We start from the raw sequence: 25,213 nt of genomic DNA, 5'->3' as shown, positions 1-25,213 counted from the left end.
TATATATATATATATATATATATATATATATATATATTATAGATGCTAGTCCTTGACTGGAAATGTGATGTGAAGGCATTTCTCCCAGTCTGTAGTTTGTATTTTAATCTTTTTTTTTTTTTTTTTTTTTAGAGGAGCAACAGGACACTCCGATGTCTTTATTGAGGTTCGAGCACAGCATGACAGTTGAAGGCATGCAGACAGGGCAGCAGGGCCCGGCCTAGGCGTGCCTCAGACACACATGAGGAGACAGCTTGAGAGAAGGACTTAACCAACACCAGGGAGGGTCAGGGGGGAGGGCCGAGACCAAGGCTGAAGGGGTCACCTGGCCTTTGCTATTGCACGCATCCTCTGGCCACCAGCCAGGAAGTACAGTATTGCAACAGGTCTCCTCTTGCCCGAGGTGTCCCCTTCTCAGACCCCTGAGCCAGATTGGCAGACTGACCCCTTTCCTGCCCGTCTGCCCAGCAGCATCTTTGAAAACAAATGGATGAAGGAGACAGAACAAATAAATCAAAAATGAAAGTGACAAAATGCTCCCCTCTATCAAAGACACAGATGGGGTGTTGGAAGGAGTGGAAGAGGCTGCAGAGGAGCCCCTGGAAGTCCCCCCACAACTGGGGTGTGGGGTGGGAGGTAGAATCCCAACCTGGGGTGGGGGTGGGCTAGTGGAGCAGTGACCCTGGGGGGCAGTCTGGCCGCCTACAGACTTCAACAGACCACCTGTTGACAGGGTAAACACCCCCAGAGAGTGTCCTGGGACCACCCAGGTAGACGGGTGGTTCTCAGGTGCACTTTTCCTGGGACATTCCCCACACACAGTCAGAAGAAACAAGGAATCTTTGTGGGAAAGAGGATAGGAAGAGAGTTCAGGGAGACATAGCCTACAAAGAAGACAGACCACCAATAGCACGTGCACTACACACAAGAGTATAGTATGTATGAATATAGATACTATATGTGCATATATATCTCTTCAATGTACAGTAGAACAGAACATCAGGCCCAGATGACTCTGGGCCCGGAGGGTCGCATGGGAGGTTTTCCACCAGTCTTGTGTAAACAAGGATATCTGAGTCTTTCCCAGTGAAAGATTCGTGCCTGGGTTCCAGAGTTTCCCTAAGCCTCTGGCTTTCTGTCTGTCTGCCTGTCTCTCTCACATTGGTGCCGCTTTACGAGAGGGTGAGGACTTCAGCCTGGGCATAGTTGGACGAGAGGGCGTCTTGGCAGGTCTCTGTGTTTAAAGAGCACAGGTGTGAGACACTGGGACGCACGCTTTCGGCTCAACATTGCCTTCTTTCAGGACACTGCCATCGGCACAGGCATAGTCCCCAGCACTGAGCAGGAAGCAGGCAGCTGCCTTCTTGTTTCTGTCCCGTGTGCCAGAGCGACGCAGGGCCTGGCGCTCCTCAGGGGTAGGGGCGGAGGCCAGGGGCTGAGTGAGGCCAGCTCCCTCCTCGTCCGACAGCACTGCATTGGCGTCACCATTCTGCTTAGAGTCTGCCCGTTTCCTCTCCACTACACCCTCTTCCCGGGCAGGGGGGCTGGTATCGCTGTAGGTGCTGTCCAGGGGCGAGGACTCCTCAGACTTGCAGTAAATGGGTGACTCGAGCTGGGGTGGCCGTGGCACATGCTTCTTCCGTTTCTTGGGCAGCTTCTGCTTGGCCATAGCCAGGGAGTAGTACATGCCGAAGTTGTTGACGATGACCGGCACAGGCATGGCGATGGTGAGCATTCCGGCCAGTGCACACAGTGCCCCCACCAGCATGCCTGACCACGTCTTGGGGTACATGTCGCCGTAGCCCAGTGTTGTCATGGTGACCACAGCCCACCAGAAGCTGATGGGGATATTCTTGAAGTCGGTGTGGTCATTGCCCCGTGGGTCAGAGGGCCTGGCACCGATTCGTACAGCATAGTAGATCATGGTGGCAAAGATGAGCATGCCCAGGGCCAGGAAGATGATGAGCAGCAAGAACTCGTTGGTGCTGGCGTGGAGTGTGTGGCCCAGCACGCGCAGCCCCACGAAGTGTCACGTGAGCTTGAAGATCCGCAGGATGCGCACGAAGCGCACAAGGCGCAGGAAACCCAACACGTCACGGGCTGCCTTGGACGACAGACCGCTCAGTCCCACCTCCAGGTAGAAGGGCAGGATGGCCACAAAGTCAATGATGTTAAGCAGGTTCTTGACAAAGTCCAGCGTGTTGGGGCAGCACACGATTCGCACCAGGAACTCCAGTGTGAACCCAGGACTCCGTCTCCACCTCCCGCCAGAAGCGCACACTGGTGATATTCCCCACCCGGTGGAGCTCCGTCACGTTGCGGTCGATGTTGAAGGCCTCGTGAGTCTCCAGGCAGAAGGTGGTGATGGAGACCAGGATGAAGAAGAGGGAGGCCAATGCTACCACCATGGCCGCCCAGGAGGAGTAGGGATCCTCAAAGAGTGCCCACATGCGTGGTTGCCAGCTGCGGCAGTCCCCGGAACCCGCGCCGGGACCTCCGCCTCCCTCGTGCGGTCCCAGGCGCTGCAGGGCTAGCTCCCGCTCATCATCGTCGACCTAGTCACTGAGCCCCGCTCCACCGCCACCCCCGCCTGGGCTTTCAAAGAAGTCGAGCGCCTCCTCAGCGTCACGATGCTGGCGGTAGGTCATCCAGCAGCAGGGCTCCACGTCGGTCTCGTCGATGCCCCAAAATGTGAGCTCCTCCTCAAAGAGCGGCCCGCACATGTCGGCGGGGCAGTGCAGCTTGCCAGCGCGGTAGTAGTTGAGCACGTAGGCGAAAACGCCCGGGTGCTGATTGAAGAATTCACATCCTCCGCCGCCGCTGCTGCCGCTGCTGCCAGCACCGCCCCATCTGACTCCGGCCGCCCCCGCTGTAGGGATCAGCCAGCCAGACGAGGAGAGTGCCCGAAAGAGTGCGCAGGGTGCTGCGGTAGGTCTCATGTCGCCTGCCGCCCACGTTGATGATGATCTTCTCCGACGCCTCGCCCTTGGCCATCTCCTCCTTCAGACATGTTTTGGACGGAGGCTTGTTCCCCGACTTGCGCCCGCGGTAGGAGGAGACACACACCACACCGAGCTGATCATAAGAAGAGCTGCGGGGCTCCGGCTTGGGGCGGCCGCTGCCCTCCAAACACCCTTCCAGAGGAGGCAGCGTCAGACGGGGGAGGGGGAGGAGACGAGGAGGAGGCAGGAGGCGGTGGCAGCCCCCTCTGCGGCTTGGCCCCTATTTTAATCTTCTTAATGGAATCTTTGGAAAGAAAATGTTTAAAATTATTATGAAGTCTAATTTGTCTATCTTCCCCTTTGTGAATTGTGCTTTTATTGTCTCATCTAAGGATTCTTTGACTAGTTGTAGGTCATAAAGGTTTTATTCTCAATTTTCTCTTAGAAATTTTATGGGTTACCTTATGTAAGTCCATGATTCTTTGAGTGACATAAGGGTTTTGGGGTTTGGTTTTGCCCATGATGTGCAGTTGCCCCATCATTGGTTTAAAAGATCATTTCTCCCCGCTGGATTGTCTTTTCTTCTTTATCACATGTTAATTGAATGCTGTATGTTGTTCTATTTCTGGGTTCTCTATTCTGTTCCACTATCTGTATGTCATCTGTCCCTCTGCCAATACCACACAGTCTTGTTTACTGTAGTTATAAAGTAGTGCTTAACATTGGAAAGAGTGATTCCTTCTACTTCATTTTCCTTCAACACTATTTTTGAATCTTCCCGAATCAATGCTTGGTCTACAAAAAAAAAAAAAAAAAAAAATTGCTGAACGCCATCTCAGCCAAAAGGCAGAGAAACAATGTACTGTATGTAACAATAATGTACTATAGTTCCAAAAAAACAGAAGGAAGAAATTTGAAAATTTTGCCAATAAGGAAATGATAAATGTTTGAGAAAACAGGTGTGTTTTACCCGGTTTAAACGTGACACAGCGTAAACATGTATTAAAACATCATGTTGCTCCATTAATATGTATAACGTTTATGATTTTATGTATCAGTTAAAAAAATAAAATTTAAGAGACCTAGCTGGAATTTGGATAGTAACTTTTGAGCCCATGGATTAATGTAGTAAGAATTGAAATTTCACTATGTTGGGCCTTCCAATTTATACAGCATATCTCTCCAAATACTTAGTTGGCTTTGATTTCTTTCACCAGAATTTTGTAGTTTTTAGCATACAGATCAGGTATGCTTTATTAGATTGATGCCTAACTATTTCATTTCCTTTGAAGCTATTATGAATGGTTTGTGTTTTTATATTGTGATTCCACTTTTTTTTGTTTTCAGTACATAGAAATGCAATTGATTTTGTGTCATCTTGTATCTCTTCATCTTTCTAAATCCACTTGTTAGTTCTAAGAGTTTTTTTAGTAGATTCCAGAGGATTTTCTAAGTAGTTAATTATGTCATCTGCAAACAGGGGCGGTTTATTTCTTCTTTTCCCACCTGCATGCCTTTTGTTACGGGCTTGTTGCAATGTTTAGAACTGAACATGTCATTGAATGAGAGTGGTAAGATCAGACAGCCCATGTTTTAAATACACTTTCACACATCATAGGACTTGTACACTTTAGGGCTTCTACAGAGTTTTCCTGATCATCCTTACAAGTTTATTTCTTCATACAAACTTTAGAATGAGATTGTTTAGTATAAAAGACCAATTTGTTCATCTTTATAAGAATAACATTAAATTCATAGGCATAGGTAATACATAATAAATAACAAGCAACTATATAAATAATATGTGTGAAAAATAAATACATAAAATTTATACCGTTGAGGCTGAGAATGGGGTTTGCTCTGTTATTTAAATCTCCTTTCATCTAACTCTTTAGAATTTGAAAACTGTTTGCATAGGTTCTGCAATTTTTTGTTAATCTTATTCTGAGCTATATTACCATTATTTTTTTTCTATTCAAAAATATGATTTTTGTTATTTTTTTATGAGTGGTGGGCATTGACCATTTTAAGGCTTTTGATCTTTAGTTTCAAATTGCTTAACAGAACAGTTGTATAATCACATGTTCACTGCTCTAAGACTAAACTCAAGCAGTCGAAGGTGGATTGAGAGAAAATGCATTAGTCTTGTGTTCCAACCTCTTCAAAAATACTAGTATTAGCGTAAAAGCCCAGAAGGTTTCACAATGGTCTGTGAGGTCCTGCCTATATCATCTTGTCTTGCCTGATGCACTCCTGTGGACTTGCAAACCCTCTTCATCTCCTTCCTCCCTCCCTCCCTTCCTTCCTTCCTTCCCTCCCTCCTTCCTTCCTTCCTTTCCAGGGATTGGACATAGGGGTGCTTAGCCACTGAGCCACATTCCCAGCCCTTTTTTAATATTTTACTTTGAGACAGGGCCTCGCTAAGTTGCTGAGGCTGGCTTTGAACTTGTGATCCTCCTGCCTCAGTCTCTGGAGCCGACTGTACTTATTGTCTCTTAAAATAATATTAAACAGTAGGAGTCTTCTCTGTCTCCACTGGACACCAGGTGGCTGCTTGGCTGCTGGTCTCCTCAGCTATGTGCGCTGCGAGCCCAGGCTGAGCTTGTCCTTGGTGCTGGCCCCAGGCAGCCACTGTAATACCCAGGGCTATCGGAGCTAGCCACCTGGGTCGGGGCCCTCCGCAGGATTGATACCAACGCCCTCCAGGTCCAGGCTCAGGCAGCCACCACTAAAAAGAGCAGAAAGGTGGCGGGAGCTGTGCTGCAGGGTGTTGCCTGGCAGGGCGAGCGGTGCTTCAGGTAAGTGGCATGCAACCCGCCTCAGTTGCCATGCCACATCACGATGGCCAGCTTCTCAGTGCACCCCGACCTTGAATTTGGGGTTCCCTCCGGCTCTCTTTCTTCTGCAGGTACAAGGAAGCCAAGCCTGGAGCTGCAGAGCCAGAGAGTGGTGGACCTTGGCCATTGTCTCGCTCTCCACCATCTTCTACTTGGACTGAGATGGGTGTGAATGGGCCGTCCACTCCCGTCCCATGCTGACATCCGACTGCCTTTGAACTTCCCTGCACTCCAGGCAACGGGCTGCCTTTGGGTCCAGCAGGGAGTGGGGAAGAGTGTCCAGTGGAGGCCGGGCCTGGTACATGCACTTTTGACCTTGGGCATCTCTACCCCCAAGAAAGTGAGAGAGGATGCTCGTCTGCACTGCCTGGGAGGCTGTCCCTACCCATGCTGTGGCCCTGTGCTCTGGAGCACTTCCAAACTCATTCAATGAGGCCAATGTCACTCTGATTCCAAAACTAGGCAAAGACACATCCAAGAAAGAAAACTTCAGACCAATCTCTCTAATGAACATAGATGCAAAATTTTTCAATAAAATTCTGGCAAATCGAATACAAAAACATATCAAAAAGATTCCGCACCATGATCAAGTGAGATCCATCCCAGGGATGCAAGGTTGGTTCAACATTCGGAAATCAATAAATGTAATTCATCATACCAATAGACTTAAAGATAAGAACCATATGATCATCTCAATAGATGCAGAAAAATCATTTGACAAAATACAGCACCCCATGCATGTTCAAAACCCTGGAAAAACTAGGGATATCAAGAACATATCTCAACATTGTAAAAGCTATCTATGCTAAGCCCCAGGCCAACATCATTCTAAATGGAGAAAAATTGAAAGTGTTTCCTCTAAAAACTGGAACAAGACAGGGATGCCCTCTTTTACCACTTCCATTTAACATCATTCTTGAAACACTGACCAGAGCAATTAGACGAAAGAAATTAAAGGGATACAATATAGGAAAAGAACTTAAATTAGCACTGTTTTCCAACAATATGATTCTATACCTAGAAGATCCAAAAAATTTCCCTAGAAAATTTCTAGAACTAGTAAGTGAATTCAGCAAAGTAGCAAGATACAAAATCAACACCCATAAATCAAAGGCATTTCTGTATATCAGTGACAAGTCCTCTGAAAGGGAAACAAGGAAAACTATACTACTTATAAAAATATATCAAATTTACTATAGCCTCAAAAAAAAAAAACCTTGGGAATCAACCTAATAAAAGAGGTGAAAGACCTCTACAATGAAAACTACAGAACACTAAAGATAGAAATTAAAGAAGACTTTAGAAAATGGAAAGATCTACCTTGGTCTTGGATAGGCAGAATTAATATTATCAAAATGACCATACTTCCAAAGACACTATACAGATTTAATGCAATTCCAATCAAAATCCCAATGACATTCCTCATGGAAATAGAAAAAGCAGGGGCTGGGGATATAGCTTAATTGGTAGAGTATCTGCCTTTCATGCACAAGGCCCTGGGTTCAACCCCCAGCAACACACACACACACACACACACACACACACACAGAGAAAGAAATAGAAAAAGCAGTTAAGAAATTCATCTGGAAAAATAAGAGACCCAGAATAGCTACAGAAATCCTTAGCAAGAAGAGTGAAGCAGGTGGCATCACTATACCAGACCTTAAATTATACTGCAGAGCAATAGTAACAAAAACAGCATGGTATTGGCACAAAAAAACAGACTGGTAGACCAATATAACAGAATAAAGGACACAGAGACTAACCCACATAATTACAGTCATCTTATGTTGGCAAAGGTGCCAAAAACATACATTGGAGAAATGATAGCCTCTTCAACAAATAATGCTGGGAGAACTGGAAATCCATATGCAACAAAATAAAATTAATTCCCTATCTCTCACCATGCACAAAAATCAACTCAAAGAGGATCAAGGACCTAGGAATTAAACCAGAGACCCAGAGTCTAATAGAAGAAAAAGTAGGCCCCAATCTCCATCATATAGGATAAGACTCCTATAGCACAAGAATTACTAAATGGGATGGGTTCAAACTAAAAAGCTTGTTTTCAGCAAGAGAAACAATCAGTCAGGTGAATAGAGAGCCTACAGCCTGGGAGCAAATTTTTGCCACACGCACATCAGATAGAGCACTAATCACTAGGTTATATAAAGAACTCAAAAAGCCAAACACCAAAATAACAAATAACCCAATCAATAAATTGATCAAGGACATGAACAGACAGTTACCAGAAGAGGATATATAATCAATCAACAAATATATGAAAAAACGTTCAACATCTCTAGCAATTGGAGAAATGCAAATCAAAACCAGTCTAAAATTTCATCTCACTCCAGTCAGAATGGCAGCTATTATGAAGACAAACAGCAATAAGTGTTGGCGAGGGTGTGGGGAAAAAGGCACACTCATATATTGCTGGTGAGACTGCAAATTAGTGCAACCAATATGGAAAGGATTGTGAATATTCCTTGGAAAACTGGGGATGGAACCACCATTTGACCCAGCTATCCCACTTTTCAGTCTGTGCCCAAAGGATTTAAAAGCTGCCTACTGCAGGGACACAGCCACATCAATGTTTATTGCAGCTCAATTCACAATAGCTAAACTGTGGAACCAACCTAGATGCCCTTCAGTAGATGGATAAAGAAACTGTGATATATATACACAGTGGAATATCACTCAGCATTAAAAGAGAATAAAATCGTGGCATTTGCAGGTAAATGGATGAAGTTAGAGAAGATAATGGTAAGTGAAGCCGGCCAGTTCCAAAAAACCAAATGCTGGATGTTTTCTCTGGTATAGAGGCTGACTCATAGTGGGGTTAGGAAGGGAAGCATGGGAGGATTAGATGAACTCTAAATGGGACAAAGGGGAGGGAGGGAAAGGGAGGGGGAAAGGGACATAAAAAAGATGGTGGAATGAGATGGACATCATTACCCTAAGAACTCAAATGGTGTGAATACACTTTGTAAATAACCAGAGATATGAAAAATCGTGCTCTATATGTGTAATATGAATTGTAATGCATTCTGCTCTCATATATAACAAATTAGAGTAAAAATCAAAAAACATATGTGCTGCTAATACCCATTTCTATGGGTGTCCAAAATGTGGGTACATTCATCTCATTCAAATGGCAATAGCTTGGCTCACATTAGACATGTGATCTGTACTGTGGCACCTCCGTTATGTTTTGTAGGGACTTTAATAGTACACCATCAACAGGAACATGTCATTTTGTCATCATTCCAGAGGATCATGAAGAACTGGGCTTCCAATGGGGAAGAGGAAAGAGGCAACATGTCTCTCACACATTTCTTCAAACTGAAAAGTGCTTCTGGTAAATCTGCTTGCACAGATTTACTTTCACTGACTTACCTGCTTTACAGGTTGAACAGGGGATTCCATTACCTCGTCATAAAGATGTTACCACTCACTGGGTCTTACCTAATGTTTCCTAACCCTCTGATCACATAGCCCTTGTATGTGGTCCAAAACGGAAATAGATTTCTGTTTAATGGAATTGAAGTCTAAAAGGGAAGTTCGTTACTCTGTAGAAAGTTTGATGTGAATCAAAGATCATATGTAACTTTCAAAGAGGAGATCTAGATACTGTGCTAAAACCTCCTGTTCATGGCCTACAGTTATGCTCCAGATGTCTTTGTTACAAGACTGTGTACGTTTACATCATCTAGACCCTTTTTCTCTCTACACTTGGAGGAAAAACAAATGTGTTACAGAAAAATAAGGAAGTTAAAATATTGTGTAGATTTTTATAAATATATTTAAGCTAGTAATTAAGAATTTTAAGTATCATTTAAATGAACTTTTAATTATTTTTCATGACATACATTTCAGATTGAATCATGTTTATATAATCAGATGAAAAAATACACAGAGGTTAAAGTGAAAGACATAAAATCTTTTTTGAATATGTATTTTAATTTGTTCTAATTAGTCATACAAGACAGTTGAAAGCATTTTGATACATCCTACATAAATGGAGTACAACTTCTCATTCATCAGTTTGTACATGATGTAGAGTTATACGGTCATGTTATCACATATGCACATAGGGTAATAGTGTCTGATTAATTCTACTATTATTCCTACTCCCATACCCCTTCCCCTCCCTTCACTCCCCTCTCTGGTCCAAAATAACTCTATTTCCACACCCCACCCTTTGTTGTGAATTAGCATCCACTTATCAGAGAAAACATTCAGCCTTTAGTTCTTTGGGGTTGGCTTATTTCACTTTGCATAATATTCTCCAGTTTCATCCATTTGCCATAATTTCATTCTTCTTTAAGGCTGAGTAATATTCCATTGTGTATATTTGCTACTGTTTCTTTATCCATTCATTTGTTGAAGGGCACCTACGTTGGTTCCATAGTATAACTATTGTGAATTGAGCTGCTATAAACATTGGTGTGGCTGTGTCACTGTAGTATGCTGATTTTAAGTCCTTTGGATATAAACCTAGGAGTGGGATGACTGGGTCAAATGGTGGTTGCATTCCAAGTTTCCTTAGGAATATCCATGCTATTTTTCATAGTGGTTGCACAAATTTGAGGTCCCACCAGCAATATATGAGTGTACCTTTGTCCCCATGTCCTCACCAACATTTATTGTTGCTTGTATTCTTGAAGATTGCCATTCTGACTGGAGTGATATGGAATCTTAAAGTAGCTTTGATTTGCATTTCTCTAACTGCTAGAGACGATGAGCATTTTTTCATATGTTTATTGATTGATTATATTTCTTCTTCTGTGAAGTGTCTGTTCAGTTCCTTTGCCCATTTATTGATTGGATTATTTGTTTTTTTGAATTCTTTATATATCCTGGAGATGAATGCTCTCTCTGAGGTGTGTGTGGTAGACATTTTCTCCCATTTATGTAGGCTCTCTCTTCATGTTATTGATTGTTTCCTTTGCTGGGAAGAGGCTTTTTAGTTTGAATCCATCCCATTTATTGATTCTTGATTTTACTTCTTGAACTTTAGGAGTCTTGTTAAAGAAGTCAGTTCCTAAGCCCACATGGTGGAGATCTGGGCCTACTTTTTCTTCTTATAGGTGCAGGGTCTCTGCTCTAGTGCTTGAGACCTTGGTCCACTTTGAGTTGATTTTTGTGCAGGGTGAGAGAGAGGGGTTTAATTTCATTTTGCTACATGTGGATTTCCAGTTCTCCCAGCACCATTTGTTGAAGAGGCTATCTTTTCTCCAATGTATGTTTTGGGCACCTTTGTGTAGTATGAGATAACTGTATTTATGTGGGTTTGTGCCTGTGTCCTCTATTCTGTACCATCAGTCTACATACCTGTCTTGGTGCCAATACTATGTCCTTTTTGTTACTATGGCTATAGTATAATTTAAGGTCTGGTATTGTGATGCCCCCTGCTTCATTTCTTTGGCTATTCTGGGTCTCTTATTTTTCCAAATGAATTTCATGATTGCTTTTTCTATTTCTATGAGGAATGTCATTGGGGATTTTAATAGGAATTGCATTAAATCTGTATAGTGCTTTTGGTAGTATGGCCATTTTGACAATGTTAATTCTGCCTATCCAGGGGCATGGGAGAGCTTTCCATCTTCTAAGGTATTCCTCAATTTCTTTCTTTAGTTTTCTGTCATTTTAATTGTAAAGGTCTTTCACTTCTTTTGTTAGATTGATTCCCAAATATTTTATTTTTTTTCAGGCTACTGTGAATGGGGTAGTTCTAATTTCTCTTGTTGTAGTGGATCCATCACGGATGTATAGGAATGCATTTGATTTATGGGTGTTAATTTTATTTCCTGGTACTTTGCTGAATTCATTTATTAGTTTTGGAAGTTTCCAGGTGGAATATTTTTGGATCTTCTAGATATAGAATAATGTCATTGGCAAATAGTGATAGTTTTTCTTTTTTTTTCTATTTGTATTCCTTTAATTTCTTTTTTCTTTTTGACTGATCTGACTGCATTTCAAGGACAATGTTGAATAAAAGTGGTGAAAGAGGGTATCCTCATTTTGTTCCAGTTTTTAGAGGGAATGTTTTTAAATTTTCTCCATTTGGAATGATGTTGGCCTTGGGTTTGGCATAGATAGCTTTTTATAATTTTGAGGTATGGTTCCACTATTGCTAGTTTTTCTAGTGTTTTAAACATGAATATCCATTTATGTATTTTTGTCAAATGTTTTCTCTGCATCTATTGAGATGATCATGATTCTTGTCATTAAGTCTACCAATGTGATGAATCACATTTATTGATTTCCATATGTTGAACCAACTCTGCATCCCTGAGATGGACCTCACTTGATCATTGTGCACTATCTTTTAAATATATTTTTGTATTCAATTTGCCAGAATTTTATTGAGAATATTTGCATCTATGTTCATCAGGGATATTGGTCTGAAGTTTTTTTTCCTTGATGTATCTTTGTTTGATTTGGGTATCAGAGTGATACTAGCTTCCTAGAATGAGTTTGGAACGATTCCCTTCTTTTCATGGAATAATTTGAAAAGTATTAGGGTTAATTCTTCTTTGAAGGCCTTGTAGAACTCAACTGAGAATCCATCTGGTCCTAGGTTTTTCTTGATTTGTAGGCTTTTGATGGCATCTTGTATTTTATTGCCTGAGACTGATCTGTTTAAATTGTGTGCCCACCTGGTTCAGTTTGGGTAGGTCATACATCTCTAGAAATTTGTCATTACCTTCAAGATTTTCTATTTTTTGGAGTATACATTTTTTAAATTGTTTCTAATTACCTTCTCTATTTCAGTAGTGTCTGTCACGATATTTCCTTTTTCATCATGAATTTTAGTAGTTTTGAGTTTTCTCTCTCTTTCTGTACATGAGCATGACTAAGTGTTTATCAATTTTATTTATTTTTTCAAAGAACCCACTTTTTGTTTTGTCATTTTTTTGAATTGTTTCTTTTGTTTTAATTTCAGTGATTTTAGCTCTGATTTTATTTATTTCCTGTCTTCTATTGCCTTTGGTGTTGATTTGTTTTTCTTTTCTAGGGCTTTGTAATGTAATGGTAAGTCTCATTGTTGACTTTCTGTTTTTTTATCAGTGAGAGCAATACAACGAAGTTTCCTCTTATCACTGCCTTCACGGAGTTTCAGAGATTTGGGTATGTTGTATCACAATTCTCATTTACCTCTAGGTGTATTTTTATTTTATCCCTTATTTATTCTGTTACCCATTTGTAATTCAAGAGCATATTATTTAGTCTTCAGGTATTACTGGAGCTTCTATTTTTTATTCTGTCATTGATGTCTAATTTTATTCCATAATAATCTGATAGGAAGCAGGGTATTTTTTTTTTTTATTTGTTAAGAGTTGCTTTATGGCATAAAGTATGGTCTATTTTAGAGAAGGATCCATGTGCTGATGAGAAGAAAGTGTATTCTCTCACTGATGTATGAAATATTTTATATAAGTCTGTTAAGTCTAAATCATTGATTGTCTTATTTAGTTCCATAGTTTGTTAAGTTTTTGTTTGGAAAATCTCTCTAGTAATGCGACAGTGGTGCTAAAATGTCACCCAGTATTATTGTGTTGTAATTTATTTGATTCATTCATTTATTTGAAAAGGTTTTGTTGAGATATGTAGATGCTCCTTTGTTTGGGGTATAAATATTTATAATTGTTACCTCTTGTTGATGTGAAATTCCCTTAAGCAGTATGATGTGTCCTTCTTTGTCCCTTCTGATTAACTTTGCCTTGAAGTCCACTTTATCTGACATGAGAATAGAAACCCCTTTTTGTTTATGGGATCTGTGTGAGGGATATGTGTTTTTCCATCCCTTCACCTTCAGTCTGTGAATGCCTTTGCCCATGAGATCTTTGTCTTGGAGATAACATATTGTTGGGTCTTGTTTTTAATCCAATCTTCCAGTCTGTGTCTTTTGATTGATGAGTTTAGGTCATTAATGTTTAAGGTTATTATTGAGATATGATTAGTGTTTCTGGTCATTTTGGTTTATTTCCAGTTTTTAATTTGAATTAGTTTCTCCTTTGATTGACCATTCCTTTAGCATACTTCATCCCTTCACTGGTTTTTACTTTTTTTTTTTTCCATTTTATCTTCACGGAATACTTTGTTGAGAGTATTCTGAAGTGCAGGCTTCTTGGTTGCAAATTCTTTTAATTTTTAATTATTGTGGAAGTTTTTAATTTCATCTTCAAATCTGAAGATTAATTTTGATGGTTATAGGATTCTTGGTTGGCATCCATTTTCTTTCAGAGCTTGGTGTGTTTTTTCAGGACCACCTAGCTTTGAGGTTCTGGATTGAGAGATCAGCTGAGATCCGTATTGTTTTACCCCTAGATGTAATCTGATGCTTTTATCTCACAGCATTTAAAATCCATCCTTATTCTGTATGCTAGGTATTTTCATTATAATTTGCCTTGATGTGGGTCTGTTGCAATTTTGCACAAATTGGGGTCCTTACAGGACCTGTAAGCCTCTTGTATTTGATTTTTTCCATTCTATTCTTTAGATTTGGAAATTTTTCTGATACTATTTCATTGAAAAGATCGTGCATTCCTTTGGTTTGTATCTCTGCACCTTCATCTATCCTGATTAATCTTAAATTTGGTCTTTTCATGTAATCACATAATTCTTGGAAGTTCTGTTCATGGTTTCTTAATATTTTCTCCCTGTGGTCAGCTCTATTTTCAAGATTATATATTTTGATAGACCTAAATTCTGACACATGGAATAACATTAGGGTCTACCTCTACCTCAATTTGGTGAGCAGTTTGTTACAATTTCAGAGTTTTAATAAAAGATTAAAATTTTTATGGTTGATTATTTCTTTGTTTTTTTCTTTTTCTTTTTCCCCCAGTACTAAGGCTTGAACCCAGAAAATAGGCATAATAGGCAAGTGCTCTGTCACTGAGCTACATCTCCAGCCCTTTCTATTTTATTTTGAGACAGTTGCCCAAGCTGGCCTTGAACTTGGGATGCTCCTGTCTCAGTCTCTCAAGTAGCTAGGATTACAGGCATGTACCGACTGCTGCAACCAACTTCCATTTTTCAGCTAACACTCTTCATTCTCTTTAGTATTTTTGTTGTTAATGTATGGTAAAAATGAACATAGTGAATGTAAGCACAAGTTAGTATTGAAAGTGAATAGCAACATTCCATCCCATTTTCTTTAATTATTCCTGCCCCTGAAAAATCTAAGACAACAGGGTATTTGGCCATATGATTAGAGTACACAGCACAACACATCATTTTTGAGAAAATGCCTACTGAAAATGGGCCTGAAACTCTGGATAAATGTATTCAGCATTTCTATGCCAGAAGTATTTTCAAAATTATCAGGTTTGATAAACAGAGAAAAAAGGAGTTGTTTGGCTTTTGAGCATATCTGATATAAAGAACTATTATTTTTATAGATAGGCATTATAATCTGAGTTATAGAACAACACTGTTTACATAATTTATTGTAAAAGAGGATTTAAATAGGACGCCAAACTCTTTAAGATTAGAAATTACAAGCAGTTGTATTGATTAGTGTGCGGCCTAGTGTGGTAACCAAGCTACACTAACTCATTTATCACGGTACCTTATTTGTAATGCTTAAGCTGTTTTTTTTTTTTATGTTCAAGATCACTATAGTGTTCTCTCATATTTCTGCATTTAATTTCTAGCTCAGGTATTAAGAGCCTACTCACCTCAAGAAGAGCTCTGATTTTCAAGTCAGGAAAATGCTTGTTTCAAATTCTTTAATCTCTGGGCCCAAGAACGCTCCTGTTTGGACAGTGTACTTGTGTGTTCGTATTCTGCTCACTATCCAATGTATTGTTAACTTTTAGTTTAGTAAGTTTGAGAATGAAAGAGTTTTACCTGCACTTCAGATCAAACCTTGAAGTATCTAAAGTACTTGAAGGGAAAGTACAAGGCAGTTTCTTGTGATCTTATTTAGAAAGGGCTATAAATTAAAAAAAAATAGATGCTACTGATTTGCACCTTCCTAAATACCACATTCAAGAGTATTTTAGCAGCAGTTTATAAATACTCAAAGAAAGCCAGAATCTGTTTTGTTTTTTTTTCAAAATACTCTTTTTTTTCTTCCTTTTAAAAATTTGTTTTTAGCCTGCTTCCAAATACACATGCTAACATACCCATATATTAACTTAAGAGAAAACATGTTTTTCAGCAAAATGCTAAAAAATTTTGTAAGAAAAAATTGTAATGTGTCATGATACCTCATGCCTATGCAAAGAACACACAGGTCCAATATTATACAACTCCTGGCTAGGTTGAAATCTAGTTAGAGAAACTGGTAAGTACTTAACCAAACATTCCATATCCTAAATCCCTAAACTTGGCATTTCTTGATTAAGCAATATAATAAGATTATGTATAGATATTTCAAGATGTTAGGACAATGGAATGCTATTTTCAAGTGTTATATACTCTAGTCAGATCTCCTGTACACAGATTTGTTAGAATGATTGGAGTCCAAGGAAAGGCAACACTAAGAAGATCCTATAAGTAGCATACCAAAATTTCCTATACTCACAAGTTAGGATAAAGTGTTATTCAGAAATGTTTAAATCCATCTTTGTGATTGAATTTTTTTTCTATTACATTTGGAATTTTCAGTACATTTAATTGGAATAAATATGGGAAGTCCAACAACCTTTTATAGCAAATCACATTGGATGACATCATAAGTTCCTGCTGCAGGAATTAACATTTCAAAATTTTATAGTTACAGATGAGTACACATATTTTAAGACCTGTTATTCTGTGAAAACAAACTCTTGTACAGTTGCCACTATGGCAGATATACACATTGGTAGTTCATAATTCTTTAGCAAACAAATCATTTCTGGCTACAGTGTGTGTTGTTTTTTAAAATATGAATACTAAAACCAGCTGTTTCAAATTTTCAAAAAAACCAAACAGTACATGAAGCACTATGTATTTTATTTATGTCGTCTCTCCCACTAGAATATAAGTCTCCCATAGGCAAAGACTTTTCTCTTCTGTTTACTGTCAGATCATGCATGCATCCTAGAGCCCCGGACACACAAATGCCTCATGCTGGTGGAAAGAATGAACACTGTCAGTGTATGAAGGTCCCGTCTTATTGCAGCGTCACTTTGTGGATTTGCAGAGGGATCACAGCTCAGCTTCGATCAGGCTCCATGTGCTTCTTCAGATCTGCTTGGGAAGCGCTCTGGCTCTAGAAAGGAAGAAAAAAAGATGGTGCAAGTCAATCACTGGCAGAGAACAGTGCAGCCTGTGCAGAGGAGATCCACAGGAAGTCAATATCTGGTACAGAATCAGTGCACAACTTCTGTGGTTCAGAACGAAGCTGCCGTGGCTTCCCAAAGGGAGAGAAACACTTCTGAGCTGAGAGAGGCCAGCCCTGAAGGGGAAGCCAAGTAACCCTCCTCTCCCTTCCTCACTCCTGGGAGAGAAGGTGGTTCTGAAGATCTTACAGAAGCACTGATAAGTCTCCTTTGAGTCTGTCATCCAGGAACAGAAACCACGTTAGGAGAAGTAGCAGTAACTAGTGAATGGGATTTCCAGGAATGAGTTAGATCACTTAAAAGAGTTACTTCTCAGGCAATTATCACCGACTTTCCTTCAAGGGGAAATAATGATTAAATGCTGGATGCTGGTATACAGTGTCTGTTTCTATTAGCTCCTAAGTTAAAAGCCTGAGTTATCGCCATGTCCTACATGGAATCCAGAGTCTCACTTGTGCTAGCAAGTGCTCTCCCACTGAGCTACATCCCCCAGCCCTTAACTTTTGATTCTAGTGCAGGATGGTGATTCTCTGAGGCTGAAGTAGTGTGGGGGCATGGGACCTGAGACTGTGTATCGATAACTGGTTACCAGAATCTGGGGAGAAGGTGAACTTTCTGGATTGCAGATCTTGGAAGCTCAGGGAGACTAAATTGTTCTCCTTTCTCTTTTTTCTTCATTTTCTACCTACTACTTACCTTTGCTTACTCCTGACACGTCCAACTCATTGAGACAAGTTTATCTGGCTCTAGATTATTCTCCTGTGCCTGTATTGGAGCATATGATCTCCATCAAAAGTCTTAGGGAGAAAAAATGATTGAAAACCATTCATTTGTTTTAAACTTGCAATTCAAGGCTCCTCATTGGGAACAGGGAGCTACCAAGGCTAAAACAAATCTATAAACGACTCTTGGGTGGGTCACACCTGTTGGGAATAAATGGGTCCTGGCTTATTCCTTCTATTATCCATTGATCTTGTTTGCCTCTATTTTACAAAGTGAAAATGTTTTATTTATTTTTTTCTTTAGATTCTGGGCTGCATCCTGATGTGTATGTTTCATAATGATTTTGGCTGTGACTCTGATGTGGTATTTAAGACATCCTCTGTTACCTCATGTCACTGTACACTGTTTCAAATATCTTTGTACATTATGACATTTATTTTCCTCTTGAGGGTATCTGTCTAAAATGAGATTACTGAATCAGAAAGAATTGGAACAAATCTTTTTATATATTGCAAACATTATTTTTTCCTGAAAACAATATTTTTTTGATGCCACTAGCAATGTTCTTGTTTCCAAATGACCTATGATCATTGCATTTTATCCTCTACACTTATTTTTGTTGATTTAACTGCATTGTGCCTAGGAAAGTACTAAAATGTAAGTATACACGCCTCTCCTCTTGTTCCTCTTTCTAAGTAGAGTCCTTTGCTTGCTCTGCTCAATGTCTGGAACTGATCAAGACAATAATTGGAAGAGAACTAGAAACAGAGCTGAGAGTGCAGTGATTGATTTCCTTGAGAAAGGGTACAGAGGTAATGGCGAAAGAAAAAAATCTAAACAAAAGAGTGAAGCTGGTTAGAGATAGAAGAGGTGGTGGAAAAAATAGAGCTAGGGGAACTAGGTTATTTAAAGAGCTTTTTTTAAGTGTTGGAAGGAATAGCTGTTGTGCTGAGTGCAATTTTAAGAGAGAAAAAAAAGGAAAGGAATATCAAGTAAATTTGGCTTTTCATGATTCAATGAAATTTCTTCCTTTATGGAGAGTTAGGAAAGAGATATCCTTCACCATGACTACCATGGCCTCTCATTTATATATAAATAAGTAGAAATATGTACCCATTGCACTGTTATGGTCTTTAATGTACCCTCGAAAAGTTGAAGGGGTATTGTAGAGAAAACTGTGAGATGTTGGTAATAGCCACGGAAGACACAGAGCAGGGTGGACCTGGGCGTGGTGGGTGGAGAGCTGGGGTTGTATTGTTAGGTGAGTTCATTGATATGAAGGGAAATAACTCCCTCTGCAGGTTAGATGTTTTGTGTTTAAACTTGACTTCCATGGATATCCAATTTTGTAAGGAATTCAATCTTTCTTAGAAGGAGGATAGTTCTGGGGATCTGTGATACTGTGAAATATACTTGTGTTTACCCTCACTTCCTGACACACCACTCATTGACATCTCTGAAGTTATGGTGTCTTTTCATAGGCTAATGCGTTGCTTGCTGCCTGGCAGCCCCTAGGTAGCTTCACGGTGGGCAGGTCACCTGAAACACCAAGCCAACCAAGATTGCAGGGTTGAGACATTCAGTCCCACATCCCAACCTCAGGGGACAGGAGAGGGGCTAAAGATTAAGGTGATTGCTAATGGCCAATGATTAAGTCAGTCATGCTTATGTTTGGAAGCCAAGGTAAAACCCTCAAAGAACTAGGTTCAGAGAACTACTGCTTAGCTAGGCACATGGAGTTTCCTCGAGTTTCACACCTGAAGAAGGGTATGGTAGTTCACCTCTTATCTCACACCTTGACTGTGCATCTCTTTATCTGTATCCTTTGTAATATCCTTTATAAAAAACTAGTAAATTTAAGTGTTCCCTGAATTCTGTGAACACCTCAAGAAAATTAATCAAACCCAAGGAGGAAAACCTGATTTATATTCAAGTAGTCAAAGCACAGATAAAGTGACCTGAGGGTTGTGATTGTTATCTCGTGTGTGTGTGTGTGTGTGTGTGTGTGTGTGTGTGTGTGATAGTCTTCGGGACTGAACCCTCAACCTTGAGATCTGACAGTATCTCCAGGTCGGCAGCATCTGAACTAAATTGGATTAGAGGATACTTAGCTGATGTCTGCTGCTACAGAACTGCTTGCTTGCTTTACTTTGGAGAGAAACCCCTATACCTTTTAGGGTCATAGAAGTCCTCTATGTGGATTGAAGGGTGAAAACAGACTGCATTTTCAACACAGTAGCCCTTTGCCCCAACCCAACAACTAAGACCAGTCCCTCTGGGGACTGAGTGGCTGTTGTGAGGTGCACCAATAAATAAAGTTTGGTTCTGTAATTATGGGTCATGTGTTACCCTAAACAGGAGAAGCTCAGCGAATGTGTAATAGAAAAGGAAGAAAAAGGTCCCAGTTCTGAGTTTGCCCCTGAGGTTGACAGATTGGCCAAGATGGGAATACTGGGGATGAAGTAAACCTTCCGAGATTCAGTTGGCACCTTCAATGTACCCACCAGTGTCACAGACTTGGTAACAAATCCAGGACTTCACAAGATGTGGGAGGGTGAGAAGTGTGGAGAAGAGCGACATCTGCTGGCCCACACTGGGAATTCAGCTCTGCGAACACGCCATCTTGCTGAGGACAGAACAGATCTCATTCCTGTGACAGCAGCCAGATATTCCAGTTAGTGTGTTTTTCCATCAAAACTGTTACAAATTTCCAAAAGCTAAAGTTGTCTAAAGCAAATTTGGCAGACATTTGTAGGCCAAGTCAGTCTAAATGACAGCAAAATGAGGCAGGAAAGAGTCAGGTGGACCCACTAAGAACAAGATCATATCAAAGATGAGGATAAAATTAGAAGTTGAAGGGACCCTAAGTGATTCCGTTTGATTTTGAAAAGTGACAATAATTTCAATGTGTAAGAAGTTAGCAGAGACAGAAACTAATACACAAAGTATTCATCCTTTTCCCCCATCCTTGCTTTTTACAGAAAATTCATTTTCTTTTTATTGCTCAGTTAAGCTGATCAATATAATCCAAGGAGAGTGTGAAGTGAGTTTTGTAGTGTATTTGAGGGTGTCACAGGCAAATATACAGGATTTTCAGATGCTTATGGCATAAATGTTTTCAATGTGTCGATTAACAACAGCAATAAACAAAACACAATACTTAAAAATTAAGTTTATGTTAGTGAACATTTAATAAGTACTTATAAAGGGGGATATTTATAGCTTAGTTAATTAAATTTCCTAGACAGCTTCCCAGTATATTTATAAATTTAATGCACCATATTTGATTTCTTCACCAGCAAATTGTCTAACAGATCTTTTCATGTACTTAGGTAATCACAAATCAAAGAAATTGCATTTATATAGTGACTACTAAGTTTTTCTCATGATGTTTGCAAAGAGTAAAATTCTTTTTATAATTTTCAGCTTAAAAATCAAAATTCTGTTGGAAAAAAATTTCCCTGCAAGTATCTCTTGGTTTAGCGTACTTAATTGGTCAAGAGAATAGATGATTTCAATAGTGAGAGAGATATTCGGAGCATCATTCAGATGGGCTGGGAGAAGACTGTGCTGCTTTGCAGTGTTTGCTCCACGTTTACCCAAAGAAGTTTCCTATCTGAGCTTTGGAGCTTTGACTCCGTTATGATATGTATATCTCTAAGGGTCCTTTCGCTTTCTGCTGTTGAAAGCATCTAACAAGTCGGTTGTCATACATACCATTGGGCATTTGTATAAATACAGAGATAAGATTTCTGCCCCCATTGAATTTGGTTACTCTGTGGATTCTATTCTTTGTGATATCAAACAGAAAAGAAATAAGAACTTGCATAAACTATTAAATGAAGGGGAAAATGAGAAATAAATTGAAAGGGAAAATAAAAAATAGGAGTCCTCATTTCCATATCAGATTGAACCCATGGAATATTAAAGAAACTAAGCTCTCTTCATGAAATATGCCAACAGTTTAGAGTATTGGGGTCTCTTTCCTTAAAGTATAATGGAAATTTCTTCTTAACTAGGGAACTTTTGGAGAATCACGTGTAAAACATATATTGGAGCTTAAATAAATATTAATTTTTTTCTTTTAAAAACCTCAGAGAATTCTTTTCTTTTTTTTCCCCCCTCGGTGCTGGAGATTAAACTCAAGGCCTTGCATACACTAGGCACTCTACCACTAAGCTATTCCCCCAGGCCCACAATTCTAAATCACTTGTTTATTAGACATTTTAGACTTCGAATTTCATTACTAATTTATTAAGTACTCAAATATGCCAAATATTCTTAACTATGTACTCAAAATATTAAATATACAAAAATATTTCTCCAGTAGAAAAATATTAAATGACATGTATATTCTTTATTTCAATATCCCAATTCTTACTTCTATCTTCATTGAACTAGAGCCCCTTCATCACTAAAGGAAAAATTTTTGCATTTTGATATAATTCAGAGTCACAAAATATCAGGCATTTGCTAAATTGGTAGTTACAGACACCTAGAAAAATGATGACTTTGAAATGTTAGAAATGCATTTTCTTTCAACTAAAAAGATCTATTTCTGCCAAGATTAAATCTTTCTAGAGAGGTTCACAAAATCTAATTGGTCTTGCAGGTCCTTTACGCTTGATCTACCTTCTACTGAATTTGACATCAGTCTTTCTCTCAATGTTCTGGGCTCCTCTTAGTTTCCTATTGTGTCATGCTTGGTACATAGATTCCATCCTAAAGAGTGCCTCAAGGTGGCCACTATGACATTCTCATTACAGGCAGAAGAAGGAAGGAGAACCAAAAAATGTCTAGGTTGCGTTAAACTAATCCCTTTTCTTCAAGGGGTTTTCTCAAAAGTACTACCCATCAATTTCTATTTATATACCGTTGCTGAGAGCATAGTCATGTAGCTATCCCTGTCTACAAAGGGGTGGAGAGAAATCTGGTCACATTGCTGCTCCCTGATGTTACTCAACAAGACAGGGAGATTGACTGGCAGGCAACCAGCCATCTCTTACACCCTGTCAAGCACCACGGCTTTCTTGTGCCTTTGGACCAATGTTGCATACAGAGAAGAGGTTTTGGCTGAGACCTTTTAATACCAATAGAGACCCCAAATCCATGTCCTATAAGTTAGCTGGGTTTTCAGTTCACTGTCCTTGGATACAAATTACATCTCAACAAAATGCCAAGTCTGGTTGGATGTTATGACCACCCCTCACCTGTTCTCTACCAGACCTCTTTGCTAATAGATTGTATTCAACTAATTACTTCCCAATTTTCCTTTGTATTGTTAGCTGACAGGTGCACAGCTGTCATAGATATTGACACAGCATGACTGTCGCCTCTAGATCAGAAGACACAGCTTCTGGGGGCTTCCCAAGGAAGAGAGGAGAATTGAATACACGTAAGGACGAGCAATAGAAGACTCTGGAAGGTAGGAGGGTGGAAAAGAGAAGTGAGGAGACTGGGATTGGAAATCTAGAGTGAGATCAGGAAACAGAAGACTTGGGGAAAAAAAAGAGATTTGAAGCAAACAAGTGTTATGATGAGGGATCTTTGGTAAGAGAGGTCTCTCAAAGCGAATTTTAGAAGGTTTTTCTGTGTGCTGTGTCTTGCAATATCTATCACATTTTACCATTGCTCCCCTTTGCCACCTCCTCTAGAGTCAGTCTTTAAAGATCTGTGCTACTGATCAATACTTCTGAGGGTTGCTTATCTGTACTTTTCCAAGAAGCTTCCTTATGAAATTTTTTTTTTAATTTTTATTTTTTATTATTTTTATGCAGTTCTGAGGATCCAACGCATGGCCTCCCATGTGCTGAGCAAGTACTCTACCCCTGAGCTACAACTCCAGCCCCCGTAAAAAGGGTTTTGATGAGAAAGCAGAGATCTACATTATTGGGGTTCAGTTACAACATGACCTGTGGTTACCCAACATCTGCCCAACTGAACTAAGTGAGGACACAGCTGTGGCTGGTAGGCTCCACACAACCTCCAGATAAGTTGTAGGAAATACAAAGCTCATGCCTGTTTCTTTTCTAGAGCTCTGGGCAGCGACAGACTGACAGAAGTTCTCCATTTGACCAAGGCATAGTAGGTTAGAGGTGGCACTGTGGGGACATCAAAGAACAAAGAGTCCATTAGTCAGCAAACATTTATCAGAAAAATATTGCAAGTATTATTCTATATACTGGAGGAAAAATGGTGAGCGAAAGAGATAGCATCCCTCCCTGCAGGAACCTTTATTTAGTGAGCCCGTGGCAACCCCATTGCATCTCCTGTGGGGGCCACATTGAGAACAAGGAAGCCAATTTGATGGAGGATGACCTGAGGCCTATGAGAATATGGACCCCTTAACGGATGTCAGCACGGAGGGGTGATTTAGCTGCAGTTCAGACGCCATGATCCAGAAGCCGACATGGATAGAAAATGACTGCTGAAGACCAGGTCCCCAATTTATTGCCCTCTTGCACTGCATAAATGCCCCTGATCTTGGAGTCATCCTCATAAGTGAGAAGGAAAACCACTGGATCAAGCCAAAAAACTAAGAGATAGCTGAAATTAACTTGAATTGGAAAGGTTAATGTCTATTTACTTCTTTGTCAATAGGTCAGATGGAGATCAGAGATAGCAATTACCTTATCCAAATAATAAGAAAGTTGTCATTGTTGAAGACTTTCATATATTTTTACCCAGGGCATCTGATTACAAATCTCATTGGACAGGGATCTTCTAGAATAACCTTGAGGTCAGTATATTGCCTGGTAATTAAGATTAGCATTTGGATTGGTATTAACACAGATTCTAAGCTATATTATTATTATTATTATTATTGGCAGTGCTGGGGACAGAACTCAGTCCTTTTCATGCTAGGTAGCACTGCACTACTGAGATGCACCCCAGCCCCAAGAGAGATTATCAGGATCATCGATTTTCTCATGTGATTTTGGATTAGATAAGTCTAATATTAGAAAACTTACTTTTACATTTCTGCTGACTGAAGGATCACTGCAGATGTAAGAAAGTGGTTCTAATTTTTCAAGGTGGTTTAGGTGAATTCTAATAATAGAATGTGATTACACTTATAAGGAGTTTTAGAGGTAGCATGGGAGCTAGATCTAAGTATAGAAAATGCCAAAGATACCCTTGCTTAGGATTGATGCCTTGACATTTGAATGTCTTAAAAAACATTGGCTTCAATTTTAAGGCTAAGAATGGTATCAGGTGTTGACTCCTTAAGGTTTATAGCAACAGTAAAAATGTTCAGATGGAAATGTTCACTTTATTGTCTTCTTGGTGTTGTACTGAGACAAAGAGAGCTAAAAGACAACTTGTCATGCAACCAAATGTCCAATAAGTTGGGATCCAGTTGAGAGAGCTATTCGAGTTGCCAATCATGGTTTCAGGCTTACAGATGAGTAAACTCGGGCTGATAAAT

The 25,213-nt window shown here is 39.9% G+C and overlaps 1 pseudogene; it reads right to left on the bottom strand.

Annotated features, from left to right (window-relative positions):
- Positions 1-1,172: 1,172 nt before the first annotated feature.
- The window catches only part of LOC143409682 (voltage-gated potassium channel KCNC4 pseudogene), a 48,793-nt pseudogene continuing 24,752 nt past the window's right edge, over positions 1,173-25,213 (bottom strand).

Source organism: Callospermophilus lateralis, chromosome 11 (genome assembly GCF_048772815.1).
Source record: "Callospermophilus lateralis isolate mCalLat2 chromosome 11, mCalLat2.hap1, whole genome shotgun sequence".
Lineage (NCBI taxonomy): Eukaryota > Metazoa > Chordata > Mammalia > Rodentia > Sciuridae > Callospermophilus > Callospermophilus lateralis.
Note: the sequence above shows the minus strand (reverse complement) of the source record. Positions and strands in the feature narration are given on the sequence as shown.